Raw genomic sequence first — 12,613 nt, forward strand, 5'->3', positions numbered from 1 at the left:
TTGTTAACCAAAGAAAGCCAGATGATGTAATCATCCTGGGGCGCATCAGACACAGCATTGTTAGATAGTCAAAGGAAGTAACTGATGAGATGATGATGGCTGATGAAAACCTGAACATGGTTGTTGAGAAGCTCAACACAAGCTGGCAATGCGCACTTGCAGCCCAGGAAGCAAACCATGCCCAGGGCTGCATCAAAAGAAGTTGAGGCCAGCAGTTTGAGGGAGGTGATTCTCCCTCTCTACTCTACTCTCATAAGACACCCACACAGAGTATTGCATTCATCTCTGGGGCACCCAATCTAAGAAAAACATGGACCTTTTAGAGTGAGTCTAATAGTGAGTCTCACAGAAGAGCCACAAGAATCATCAGACAGCTGGAACACCTCTCCTATGAAGATAGGCTGATAGAGTTGACATTGAGAGCCTGGAGAAGAGAAGGCTTTGAGGAGACCTCATTGCAGCCTTCCAGTACCTAAAGGGGGACTACAGGAAAACTGGGGAAGGACTCTTTCTTAAGGAGTTATAGTGACAAGACAAGGAGTAATGGTTTTAAACTAACAGGGTAGATTTAGATTAGATATTAGGAAGATATTCTTTACTCGGAGGGAGGTGAGACATTGGCACAGGTTGCCCAGAGAAGTTGTGGATGCCCCATCCCTGGCAGTGTTTACGGCCAGGTTGGCTGGGGCTTTTGAGCAACCTGATATACTGGAAGGTGTTCCTGCACATAGCTGGTGGTTGGAACTAGATGATCTTTAAGGTTTCTCCTAACCCAAACCATTCTATGATTCTACTATTCTATGATTATCCTGCTCTATTCTGTGATGTTGTGGCCTCACATCAACTACTACGTGCGGTTTTGGATGCTACAATGTAAGGAGGATCAAAAGCTATTAGAGAACATCCAAAGGAGGGCAAAAAATGTGGTGAAAGGTCCAGAGGGCAACACATATGGAGTGGTTCATATCACTTGGTTTTTCAGTTTAGAGAAGAGGAGATTGAGGGGTGACCTCATCCTGATTCCTCATGAGGAGCTGTGGAGAATGAGGTGCTGATTTTTCTCTCTGGTGACTAGTGATAGGAACTGAGGTAACGTCATTAAGCTGTATCAGGGGAGGTTCAGATTGGGTATTAGGAAATGGTTTTTCATCAAGAGGGTGGTCAGACACTGGAACGGGTTACCCAGGGAAGAGGTCATGGCCCCAAGACTGCCAGAGTTCAAGAAGCGTTTAGACAATGCTCTCAGATATATGTTTTGCAGTATACAGGGATTGGATTCATCGATCCTTGTGGGTCCCATCCAACTCTGGATATTCTGTGATTCTATGGCTCTAGCTGCCAACCAGAGCCTAAGAAAGACTGAGTTGCTAGCATTCTTCATTTTCTAAAAATGATGATGATGATGATGATAAAAAAAACAATAATAATAATAATAATACAACTGGTATTGCAATCAGCTGTTGCAATAGCGCCTTTTCTATCCAAAAGAGTAACTACTAATGAAGCCATTTTCCTTATTTCCTCTTCCTGTTTTAAACAAACAAGTAAACAAAACAAAGCTACAAACCACCCATTAGACTTGATGTCAGTTTATATTCTACTTTATATTCTACTATATAACCTTTTATGTAGGTCCACAAAGTAGCACCAAAGATACAACAGCTGACCTTATGATGAAGACATTAGAATTGCTACCATGATATTCAATAGCAGGTTAATGAATAACTTAATGAATGAGTCTCCTTGCTAGATGAGAAAAATAAACAAAAAGAAAAAGAGAAGAGGAAAAGGATTATAATTGTTTTCCAGAGTAGAACTACGTTTTGGGAAGTCTGCTTTGCAATACTGTCATGGCAAAAGCACCAGGTGGCGCTACAATACAGTATTCCATGGACTTAAAAAAAAATCTGCGTTAAAATGCTCTATATTGTTCAATTCATTGTATACATTGTGTAGAAGTATTGGTGGGAAGAGCTGGAGAAACAGCCTAAATACCTATATCTGTAGTTTCTGTTTTTAGGGAGGAACGATTCTATGTGTAAAAGTGTTTGTACTCAATCCTGGGGAACGGGTGGTGGAAGAGGGCAAAAATGAAAAATATATTTTTTTGCATACTGTTGGATTGTCTCTGTTCCATAGTTACTTTTTCCATAGTATCGATTATAGTTTTGATATTCAAATATTCAATATCATTAAATTTTCCTTTGCTGAGAACTAAAGACCATATATTTGCTATTTCCTAACAGAGGAGATATAGTAATTAGGAAAGAAAATGCATAAACACAATCTGCAACCACCACTTATTAAAAATAGGATAGTACTTTAGATATGTATTTTAACCAAAAGTATTATAGTAACATATAATAATATATAATAATTTTTTTTTTTTTTTTTATTCCTCTGGTGGTTTTACAGACCCAACACAATTCCGTATAAGAATACAAGGTATTTCTATCTGTCATGTGTTACCCCAGAATCATATTTTCTTGGTCTTTAATTTATCAAAGAACATGAAGATACTCTAACAAGCTTCTCCATACCCTGCAATTCATGTCAAAGTACTAAGGCAATGTCTGTCCCTTCTCTTCAGTAGCTTTCAGCATCATACTTAAATGAATGGAAATATAGCTTGTTAAATCTTTGGTATCCCAGTACTACAGTATTGCTGTTTTGCTAGCAACAGGCTATTGAGTTTGCAAGACTTCTGGGAAGCTTAACAGGTTTCCTATCTCTGAACTTGTATTGACATCCTTGGAACATTTTTTGGTTAGTTTTTAAACTTGGATTAATGGAAACATTTTTTCCTCTGATCACGGTCTGTGATTAATTGCATCCTTTTCTTTCTCTTTGTATGGTACAACCATAGTATATGTGTCTACTATAGTTTAAGTGAATTATAACTAGAGACATTTTGTGACGAAGCATTTACTGTTTAGTCCCCTCACCATCCCCATCCCCTTTCTTTTTCTGCAGTTATTAGATATGGACTAATCATTTTTGGATTTGGCTGCTAAGAGTTCAGTTATACCACAAATTTGTGACTTTTTTTTTTTTTTTTTTTCGTGTGTGTGTGTGATTTTTTAAGAGGTTTGTTCCCTTCTGGCCCATAGCAAGATGTATAGTACATCCTAGTTCAAAACCTTCACAGACAGAGATATAGTTTGCAGAACACTGGATAGCTTAGGTAACTAACATTTGGGCATAAGAGACCATAGCAGATTTTATTTTATTTTTTACCATAATTTGATAATGTAATATACATGATTCTAAATTGTAGTTAGTCACTCGCTCATTCTGTTTACCTAGGATAACAAACACACACACACACACACAAAGAGCTCTGTGTAATTATTGTTTGTAGTTGTATACACATTTGCATAATAAAAATCACAACACAAGTATCATCCTTTTTAGAAATTGTATGGTGTCTGATAAGGCTTAAATTAAAATGATGCAGTGATGATGCCAACTATGCTTATGTCCATAACTACTGTGAGCTGTTACAGAACTTCTTTTGGAATGTAATCTGACAATTCAATCGCAACCAAAGTTTTGAGACTCCTTTCTGTGAAGTCTTGAATTACATCATATATGTCTGAATTTTCAATTCAAGTAATATCATAGGAAAACAAATAATCAAGACAGGAGGAACAATAAAAATAAAAACCACTGCTGTGGAAATCCAATACTTGTTATAAGTATTTTGAAAAGCAAGTGACAGTGTTATAGTCATGTAAACAAGGCATTTCTGTCAGTTGTTAAAAAGCACCAACCAAAGCAAAACAAACAAACAAAAAAACAGGACTCCATGTATGAAGACTTGAATTCTACTGTAAGCTTAGAGGCCCTCCCACCCCCCCTTTTTTTTTTTTAATGAGACAGAGACATAAATTTAAAACTTAATTGTTAAGTCAATTCAGTGACCTTACTACTATTAGTTTAAATGTGAAGCATTTGAGAGTTCCAAATCTGAGAGCTCCAACCCCCTTTCTCTTACAAACATACATAACAAAAGTACAGAACCCCAAAATGAGAAAAAAAATAATAATACTACTTGAGGTTAGAGTCAGAAAACCATACTGTATTTTTTCAACAGGACCAACTCTTTGATATGCATGTAGTGGGTTTACATGGCAAGGTTTTGGTAGCAGGGGGTGCACATGGGTGGCTTCTGCGAGAACAATCCAGAAGCTGTCCCATGTTAAATAAGGGCCCCACTGTTGGCCAGAGCTGAGCCAATACGTGATGTTGTTTGCGCCTCTGTAAAAGCATATTTAAGAGAGGGAAAAACAAACAAACAAACAAACAAACAAAATAACTGCTGGGGAACTGCAGCTGAGAGACAAAGAACTGAGAAACAGCCTTGCAGATACCAAGGTCAGTGAAGAAGGGGGGCAGGAGGTGCTCCAGGGGCCAGAGCAGAAGTTCCCCTGTGGCCTATGGTGAGAACCATGGTGAAGCAGGCTATCCTGATGCAGTCCATTGAGTACCACGGTGGAGCTGGGTTCCATGCTGCAGCCTGTGGAGGAGACCACAGTGGAGCAGGTGGACCTGCACTGAAGGGGGCTGCGGCTCGTCGAGGACCTCCACCAGAACAGATTTCAGGCTGCACCTGTAGCCCACGGAGAGCAGACCATGCAGGAGCAGGTGACCTGGCAGGAACTGCTGCCCTTGGAGGACCCATGTTGGGGCAGTTTGCACCTGAGTCAACAGGCCACCGGATGGACTGTGTGGTACGGACCCCTACTTGGAGCAGTTCTTGAAGAGCTGCTGTCTGTGGGAAGCCCACACAGGATCAGTTCAGGAAGGACAGCATCCCATGGGAGGGGACCCCACATTGGAGCAGGGGAAGAGAATGACCTAGAAGGAACAGTGGAGACGAAGTGCTACAGACTAACTCCCATTCCCCCATTCTCCTGTGCCGCTCAGGAGGGATGGGGGGGAAGGTGTTTTTGGTTGATTTCTTCCGTTTCTCACTTCTCTAGTTTGTTAGTAACAGGCAATAAATCTTACTATCTCCCCACTCTGAATCTGTTTTGCCCATCACAATAATTGATGATTTATCTCCCTGTCCTTATCTCATCCCTTGAGCCCTTTACATTGGATTTTCTCCTCCTTTCCATTTGAGGAGGGGGAGTGAGACAGCAGCTGAGGTGGAGCTCAGCTGCCCACCCAAGTAAAACCACCACAACGCATTTGCCAGCAGCAAACCATTTTGCTTAATTCTGCATAATCTGTTTTGATCTATTGTTAAAAATTGCAGAGAACTTAAGAAATCTATCAAGCAAAAGAAAAACAAAGCCATCTCAACTTCAGAATTTTGGTTATTTAACTTTCTGCTGTGGATAGAAGAAAAAGTCATTATATTATTATCCCATTCATAAAGGATGTTAGGTATAATATAATTTAATTTATAATATGCTCCGTTTGTGGCTTAAACAAGTCATAATATTACTGAATATATTGTAACATAATATTTCTTTTCAGGAACTACAGACAATAACTTGTCTAAAACGAATCATTTTCATTGTCATTTCTACCCAATAAAGAGGTAAACTTTGCTTCTTGTGTGAGAATAATGCTCCTCCTCTGCTCTGTATTATCTAAGCAGTCATATTTATAGTAACCAGAAACCTTGTGCAGACGTTTAGTTCCTATACAAAACCAAATTCGATATATAGGAGCTAAAGGATTCCTTCCCTGGTCAGAAATATGACTATATCTCAAAACATTTTGCAAAATAGTTGTCATCAAATTAAACTCGCTGATTTTCCCCATTTGTCTGCAAGGCACTAACCTTACAACTGTGGGATCAATGTTGTAAATCCTGCCAGCAGCTACACTTCTTTTAGAAATTATTTATCAGTTGACATTTTGCCTGGTATTTTAACAGTTTGATGTGAGCTGTGAGTGATGCTTTCATACACAACCACAACTACATCTCAAATGAGAAAGGCCATATTACTTCTTCAGTGATAGAAAGCTCATTAATATGCCAGAGAAAGTGTGACAATATAATATGTCTACAATATAATATGTCTACGATATAATTGTAGAAAATGGTCATTACAATGACACAGCTGAATAAAGAGTTGCTTTCTAGCATAACATAGTATTACTCCCAAAGGAAGTTAGCCCAAGGACTGCCCCTGCACATTCAATCTTAGCACAAAACAACACTCTACTTCATTCCCTGGAGAAAATTGAGACAATTATATTACTACTTATCAATGACTGTGATCTAGCAAAATCTGGAAACCCCAAATATTGCTAAAAAAATAATAAAATCACTAAGCAGTATTGCATAAAGACCACCAACATGACAAAACAAAGAAATCTGTGGTAAAGACTCTGAAGAGCCTTTAGATTTGATCCATGCTTAAAAATATAATAATTTCATGTTGTAAATCTACTCCAATTTCAATTAGGCCTTTCCTGCATTTTTGGCAATCTGCAGTTTTTACTTAATTCCTGCTACTGGACAGGTACAACATACAACTTGGGACCTTCTAGCTTGCTTTTCTATGTATGTCTGTTCACATGACTGGAGCTTTTATCCCTGATACCAAACACAGATGTACCAGGATAATTTTGACTCTTCCTTACTTTGTTCACGATTGCCTTACAGTATTCCTAGCAAACTATACAACACATTTCTACACCTGTGATTCTGCATTCATCCATGAAAACCTCTCACTGACGCTGCCATTTTGTGTGATTTAGAAATTCAGAAGCATTTTCAATTTTACATTTTTTTTATTGTTTCTCTTTTAGCAGTATAATAAAAGTAAAGACCTTTCACTACATTTTGAAGAACGTTTTCTAACACTGAACACAAGAGCAGTGCCCTTTAATCACAGAATCACAGAATTTCTAGGTTGGAAGAGACCTCAAGGTCATCGAGTCCAACCTCCAACCTAACGCTAACAGCCCTCCACTAAACCATATCCCTAAGCTCTACATCTAAACGTCTTTTGAAGACTTCCAGGGATGGTGACTCCACCACTTCCCTGGGCAGCCTGTTCCAATGTCTAACAACCCTTTCAGTGAAGAAGTTCTTCCTAACATCTAACCTAAAACTCCCCTGGCTCAACTTAAGCCCATTCCCCCTCGTCCTGTCACCAGGCACGTGGGAGAACAAACCAACCCCCACCTCGCTACAGCCTCCCTTGAGGTACCTAAAAAGAGCGATAAGGTCACCCCTGAGCCTCCTCTTCTCCAGGCTGAACAAGCCCAGCTCCCTCAGCCGCTCCTCGTAGGACTTGTTCTCCAGGCCCCTCACCAGCTTTGTCGCCCTTCTCTGCACCCGCTCAAGCACCTCGATGTCCTTCTTGTAGCGAGGGGACCAAAACTGAACACAGTACTCGAGGTGCGGCCTCACCAGAGCTGAGTACAGGGGGATGATCACCTCCCTAGCCCTGCTGGTCACGCTGTTCCTGATACAAGCCAGGATGCCGTTGGCCTTCTTGGCCACCTGAGCACACTGCTGGCTCATATTTAGCTGACTATCCACCGTCACTCCCAGGTCCTTCTCCGCCTGGCAGCTCTCCAACCATTCCTCTCCCAGTCTGTAGCTCTGCTTGGGGTTATTGCGCCCCAGGTGCAGGACCCGGCACTTGGCCTTGTTGAACTTCATGCAGTTGACCTCAGCCCATCGGTGCAGCCTATCCAGATCCTCCTGCAGAGCTTTCCTACCCTCGAGCAGATCGACACACGCACCTAACTTGGTGTCATCTGCGAACTTACTGAGGGTGCACTCGATGCCCTCGTCCAGATCATCGATGAAGATATTAAAGAGGTCCGGCCCCAGCACCGAGCCCTGGGGGACGCCACTAGTGACTGGCCTCCAACTGGACTTGGCTCCATTCACCACGACTCTTTGGGCCCGGCTATCCAGCCAGTTTCTAACCCAGCGAAGCGTGCGCCAGTCCAAGCCAAGAGCAGCCAGTTTCTTGAGGAGAATGCTGTGGGAGACGGTGTCAAAAGCCTTGCTGAAGTCAAGGTAGACCACATCCACAGCCTTTCCCTCATCCACCCAGCGCGTCACTCTGTCATAGAAGGAGATCAGGTTCGTCAGGCATGACCTGCCTTTCATAAAGCCATGCTGACTGGGCCTGATCGCCTGCTTCCCCTGCAATTGCTGCATGATGACTCTCAGGAGGATCTGCTCCATGAGCTTTCCTGGCACTGAGGTCAAACTGACAGGCCTGTAGTTTCCCGGGTCTGCCCTCTGGCCCTTCTTGTAGATGGGCGTCACGTTTGCTAGCCGCCAGTCGATTGGAACCTCCCCTGATAGCCAGGACTGTTGATAAATGATGGAAAGTGGCTTGGCCAGCTCCTCTGCCAGTTCCCTCAGTACCCTTGGGTGGATCCCATCCGGCCCCATCGACTTGTGCACATCTAAGTGCCGTAGCAGGTCACCAACCAGCTCTTCATGGATAATGAGGGCCACATCCTGCTCCCCATCGCCTTCCACCAGCTCAGGGTACTGAGTATCCAGAGAACATCCGGTATTGCCGCTAAAGACTGAGGCAAAGAAGGCATTGAGCACCTCCGCCTTTTCCTCATCTCTTGTAACTAAGTTTCCCCCCGCATCCAGTAAAGGATGGAGATTCTCCTTAGTCCTCCTTTTTGTGTTGATGTATTTATAGAAACGTTTTTTGTTATCTTTAACGGCAGTAGCCAGATTGAGCTCCAGATGAGCTTTGGCCTTCCTAATTTTGTCCCTGCACAGCCTCGCTACTTCTTTAAAGTCCTCCTTAGTGGCCTGCCCACTTTTCCAAAGCTTATAAACCCTCTTTTTCCTCCTAAGATCAAGCCACAATTCTCTGTTGAGCCAGGCCGGTCTTCTTCCCCGCCAGCTCGTCTTTGGGCACGTGGGGACAGACCGTTCCTGCGCCATTAAGACTTCCCTCTTGAAGAGCGCCCAGCCTTCCTGGACCCCTCTGCCCTTCAGAACCATCTCCCAAGGAACTCCACCAACCAGTGTCCTGAGCAGCTCAAAGTCAGCCCTTCGAAAGTCCAATACAGCGGTTTTACTGGTCCCCTTCCTGGCCTCGCCAAGAATAGTGAACTCCACCATTTAGCACTGCAGTGTCAAAATAGCACGATGTCTGTAAGTTTTTTTTCTGCATATACTACATTCTAGCATGGTAAATGCCTCATATATCATTCCAAAAGGAGCTCACGCAAACACCATTTGCTACAACAAAGCCTTGCAGCTCAAGTGGCTGTTGGTCCACTTTGCAGTATCAGGTAGAACACTGCCATCAGGTCAAGGGAGATGCTCAGCTTTGCAGTACAAGAGAGACAGGGACACACTGCACTGAGCCCAATGGAAGACCACAAAGGTGATTCAAAGACAGGAGCAAACAAGGAGAGGCTTAGAGAGCTGGGACTGTTCAGCTAGCAAAAGAAAAGGCTCACGAGGAATGTTATCAGTGTATATAAGCAGCTGATGGGGGCAGGAAGGGAAACAGGCAGACTTTTCTCAGTGATGTCCAGTGGCCAGACAAGAGGCAACACAGGCAATAAGTGAACTATAGGAAATTCTGTTTAGACATTAAAAAATAATAAAAAAATAAAATAAAATAAAAATACTGTAAGGTTGTAAGGGTGTATGGAGTGTCTGTCCCTGGAAATATTCAAAATTCACCTGGACAAAGCCCTGAGCAACCAGCACCAGATGATCTTTCAGAAGGTGGGGGTTGGACTAGAAGCTTTCCAGAGGCACCTGCCAGCTTCAGTGACTCGATTGTTCATTTTTGGTTATATAATGTAACACATATGTAACAACAGAATTTCTCTCAGAGAAAAACAAAAATATACAAACACAAAGAAAGCAACAACAACCCACGCCTCAAACAAACAAACAAACAAAAAACAACCCACTATTTTTTTAAAGTGTGCCTATGTTAGCAGTTTGGCATACAGTATACACACTTTTAAGGTGAAAAATCTTATTTGAATCATAGAATTATTTAGCTTGGAAAACTCCTCTAAGATCATCAAGCCTAACAGTTAACCTAGCACTGTCAAGTCTACCACTAAAGCATATCCCAAAGTACCACATCTACATGCCTTTTGAATACATCCAGGGATGGTGACTCAACCACTTCCTTGGGTGGCCTTTTCCAATGCTTCAAAACCCTTTCAGCAAAGACGTTTTTCCTAATATCCAACCTAAACCTCCCCAGGCACAACTTCAGGCCATTTCCTCATCTTATCATGTGTTGCCTGGGAAAAGAGACTGACCCCAACCTTGCTACAACCTCCTTTCACGTAGTTGTAGAGGACAGTAGTCTCCACCGAGCCTTCTTTTCTCTAGGCTAAATAACCCCAGGTCCTTCAACTGCTCCTCATAAAACTTGTTTTCTAGATCCTTCACCATCTTCACTGCCTTTCTTTGGACATGCTTTAGCAGCTCAATGTCTTGCTTGTAGAGAGGGGCCCAAAACAAAACTAATCACGGTGTTCATGGTGTGGTCTCATCTCACCAGAGTTGAGTACAGGGGGACAATCACTTTTCCAGACCTGGTGGCCACACAATTTCAGATACAAACCAGGATGCTATTGGCCTTCAGGGTCACCTGAGCACACTGCTGGCTCCTATTCAGCTGGTTATCAACCAATACCTCCAAGTTTCTACCTGCTACTCTTTCCCCCAGCCTGTAGTGTTGCATGGGGTTGCTGTGTCCCAAGTGCAGGACCTGGGGCTTACCCTTGCTGAATCTCGTACAGATGGTCTTGGTCCATCAATCCAGTCTATCCAGATCCTTGTGTAGAACTTTTCTGCCCTGAAGCAGATCAACACTCATGCCCAATTTGGCATCATCTCCAAACCTTCTGAGAGTGCACTCAATCCCTTTGTCCAGATCATTGATAAAGACATTAAAGAGAACTGGCCCCAATGCTGAGAGCCCTGGGGGACACTATTTGTTTCTGACCTCCAACTGGTTGTAACTCCATTCACCACAACTCTCAGTATTTTATCCACAGAAGCATATGCCTGTCCAAGCCATGAGCAGCAACTTTCTCCAGAGAGTTCTGTGGGAAATGGTATCAACAGCTTTACTAAAGTCTAGGTAGGCAACATTCACAGACTTTCCTTCATCCACAAAGTAGGTCACCTTGTTGTAGAAGGAGATCAGTCTAGACAATCAGGACCTGCATTTCATAAACCCTTAGTGACTGAGCCTGATCTCCTGGTTGCCCTGTATTGCGCTGCAAGATGGCACGCGAGATGATCTGTTCCATAACCTGGCACTGAGCTCAGACAGACAGGCCTGTAGTTTCCTGGATCCTCCTTCCAGCCCTTCTTGTAGATGGGTGTCACATTTTCTAGGTGTTAGTCAACTGGGACCTCCCCTGATAGCTAGGACAGTTGATAAATGGTGGAAAGGGGCTTGGTAAGCACTTCTGCCACTTCTCTTAGTACCCTCAGGTGGATTCCATCTGGTCTCAAAGACTTGTGTATGTGTAAGTGGTTTATCAGATTGCTAACCATTTCCTCATGGATTATGAGGGTTTCATTCTGCTACCTGTCCTTGTCTTCCAGCTCAGGGGGCTGGGTACCCAGAGAACAACTGGTCTTACTACTAAAGACTGAGGCATTAAGTACCCCAGCCTTTTCCTCATTCTTCATCACTATGTTCCACCCTCCCACCCCCCATGCAATAAAAGATGGACATTCTTCTAGTCATTCTTCTGTTGCTAATGTATTTATAGAAGCATTCACAAACACTAGGAAGCACTTACATATTGCTTTGGAGTTCCTGAACTACTTCAAGGTAAAACCAAGAACTTGTGTGGTGGTTTTACCGTGCTGGGCAGCTAAACCCCACAACCGCTCTCTCACTCCCCCTCCTTTAGAGAAGGAGGGGGAGAAGTAAAGCAAAGAACAACTCCCGGGTTGAGATAAGGATAGTTTAATTAAAGGGAAATAATTATAATAATTAAATAAAGACTACCATGAACTAAACAATTTAACTAAGGGGAAATAAAAGGGAAAGGGGAAAAAGGGAGGAAAACAAACAAACAAAATAAATGAAAGCGATATGGAAGTGCAGAGGAAAGAAATTACTCTCTACTTCCCACAAATGAGCGATGATTGACCACGTCCTTGAAGCAAGGCCTCAACGCACGCAGCCGGTGTTCGAGAGGAGGACCGACGTCTTCTCAACGAGAGCCCACCCCTCCCCTCTTCTTCCTGTTTCCACCTTTTATTGCTGAGTGTGACACCACATGGTATGGAATATCCCTTTGATTGGTTTAGGTCAGCTGCCCTAGTGATGTTTCTCTCCTCACTTTTTTGCCCACCCCCTAGGAGGGTTAGAGAAAGGCCCAATGCTGTGCCACTGCTGCTCAGCAGTAGACACAACACTGGTGTGATAACACTGCTGTTCCAGCTACAAGTACAGAGTACGGCACTGAATGGGCTGCTGCCGGGAAAGTTAACATTCCAGCCAGACCCAGTACAACTTGATCACCAGACTTTAATGTAGTGCATTCATTGCTAACAGGAACACGAGGTCAGTTTAAACCAGCAAGCAGAAATAAGGAAAGCACAACATTCCAGCAACCAACTTTTTTAAGGTGCAAGCAATTTTTCAGC

At 42.9% G+C, this 12,613-nt stretch overlaps 1 protein-coding gene across 3 annotated transcripts in view; it reads right to left on the reverse strand.

Moving 5' to 3' along the window:
* CSMD3 (CUB and Sushi multiple domains 3) overlaps positions 1-12,613 on the reverse strand; it is a gene marked incomplete at both ends in the record, with an annotated part of 670,606 nt that overhangs the window by 18,002 nt on the left and 639,991 nt on the right. The gene's annotated exons all lie outside the window — the stretch shown is intronic.

Source organism: Netta rufina (genome assembly GCF_964035555.1).
Source record: "Netta rufina genome assembly, chromosome: 2".
Taxonomy (NCBI): domain Eukaryota; kingdom Metazoa; phylum Chordata; class Aves; order Anseriformes; family Anatidae; genus Netta; species Netta rufina.